Source organism: Tasmannia lanceolata, unplaced genomic scaffold (genome assembly GCF_043159265.1).
Source record: "Tasmannia lanceolata isolate RefF3 unplaced genomic scaffold, GAP_Taslan_0.1 ptg000050l, whole genome shotgun sequence".
NCBI classification, from domain to species: domain Eukaryota; kingdom Viridiplantae; phylum Streptophyta; class Magnoliopsida; order Canellales; family Winteraceae; genus Tasmannia; species Tasmannia lanceolata.
The window spans coordinates 1-2,500 of NW_027518727.1; positions in this window are offsets into that span (position 1 = coordinate 1).

A 2,500-nucleotide genomic window follows, 5' to 3' on the forward strand; every position below is an offset into this window, starting at 1 on the left:
CAGAGGGTAAAATACGAGGTACTTTATTGCTTAGTCTGGCTTTTATGGAAGCTTTAACAATTTACGGACTGGTCGTGGCATTAGCGCTTTTATTTGCGAATCCTTTTGTTTAATCCTATAAATGTGAAAAATACGTACTTATTTTTTTCTTATTTGATTGCCGTGAACTTGCCGCTTGCTTCTTCGAATTATATCAACACTTTACTCCTACAACCACTTATTCGTTGAGACAATACCCCACCCCAGGGAAAAGGCTGATTTGAGGATGAGGAATTAGTAGATCCACTCGCTTTCTTCCTTTCCATCCTTAATGGAACCCTTTTTTTTTTTTCACTTTTAGGAAGCGTTGTAACAAACGAGGTATTTCGCAATTGGCATGAGACCCGGGACCTCATATTAATAAGTATTTTATTGGATTGGGAACTTCAATTGAAATAATAATAAAGAATAAATGAAATTTCAAAATGAAATGAATCTATTTTATAAATAAATTCATATTTATAAATAAGTAAATAAATAAAAAGAAATCAATCAAAAGTGGGGCGAAATTATACAATAAAGAAAACTCTGTTCAATTAATTTTGTTAGTCCTATCTATAAGAGGAGAGCATATGAAAAATGTAACCGATTCTTTCGTTTCCTTGGGTCACTGGTCATACGCCGGGAGTTTCGGGCTTAATACCGATATTTTAGCAACAAATCCAATAAATCTAAGTGTAGTGCTTGGTGTATTGATCTTTTTTGGAAAGGGAGTGTGTGCGAGTTGTGTATTTCAAGAATAGGCTGGATCCAACCAGCTGCACTTATTTACTTATTTATTTATAAATAGGAAAGTTATAACTAGGAAAGAAAGGTGCACGATCTCAACGAATTACTTCTGAATAAATTCAGAAATCATATGTAAGAACCATAGCATTTCGTGACTCATTGGTAAATCGACTTTGATTCTCTATCAACCAATAATGTGGGACCATTAACATGGTTAAAGCTAAACCGTTTGAAGTCCAGGCACAACATGGTACTCTTTCTACCACTACGTTAGTACGGATATGGTTTAAAAATGAATAGAATAGTTGGCAATTTATCTGATATAGAACACTCATATCAATAAAATGATTTGAACCATTTATTGAAAAATGAAAAAAAAAAACAAATGGGTGCCTCGCCCCCTTTTTGTATCCAACGCTAAATCGACGGCCTGTGTATAAAATAAGAAGAATTCTTTGGATTTGAAGAAAAAAAAAAATGAAAAATTCATAAAATAATAAATAAAAAAAAAAATAAACAACTTTGCTGACAATTACAGATTTTTTGTCTGGTCGGAAGAGTCCTCCGAATATTCTGTTCTGGTCTTGTATCAGTTTCGATATCGTGGAATACGAACAGAGAAGAGAGGGCAGGCTCATTACATTAAAAGATATGGGAATGCCCATTAAGTAACTGAGCGTGAGAGCCAAATGAATTGAAAGATTCATGTTTGGTTCGGGAAGAGATCATGGAAGTTTAGTTGTGAAATGAATGGGAAGATAATCTACTTTCATTAAGTGATTTATTAGATAATCGAAAACAGAGGATCTTGAGTACTATTCGAAATTCAGAAGAACTACGTGGAAGAGCCATTGAGCAGCTCGAAAAAGCCCGGGCTCGCTTACGGAAAGTGGAAATGGAAGCAGATGAGTTTAGAATGAATGGATACTCTGAGATAGAACGAGAAAAAGAGAATTTGATTAATGCTACTTATAATAATTTGGAACGATTAGAAAATTTCAAAAATGAAACCATTAGTTTTGAAGAACAACGAGCAATCAATCAGGTACGACAACGAGTGTTCCAGCAAGCCTTACAAGGAGCTCTAGGAACTCTGAATAGTTGTTTGAACAGTGAGTTACATTTACGCACCATCAGTGCTAATATTGGCATGCTCGGGGCCATGAAAGAAATAACTGATTAGCCCTTCCACTGTAGGCATTATTTTTTTTTCTCGCTTTGCTTCCGAAAAAGAATTAAGAGACACTAATGGTAACCCTTCGAGTCGACGAAATTAGTAATATTATCCGTGAACGTATTGAACAATATAATAGAGAAGTCACGATTGTGAATACCGGCACCGTACTTCAAGTAGGCGACGGTATTGCTCGTATTCATGGTCTTGATCAAGTAATGGCAGGGGAATTAGTAGAATTTGAAGAGGGTACCGTAGGCATTGCTCTGAATTTGGAATCAAATAATGTTGGTGTTGTATTAATGGGTGACGGTTTGATGATACAAGAGGGAAGTTCTGTAAAAGCAACAGGAAGAATTGCTCAGATACCAGTGAGCGAGGCTTATTTAGGTCGTGTTATAAATGCTCTGGCTAAACCTATTGATGGGAGAGGTGAAATTTCAGCTTCTGAATCTCGGTTAATTGAATCTCCCGCTCCGGGTATTATTTCGAGACGTTCCGTATATGAGCCTCTTCAAACGGGGCTTATTGCTATTGATTCGATGATCCCTATAGGAC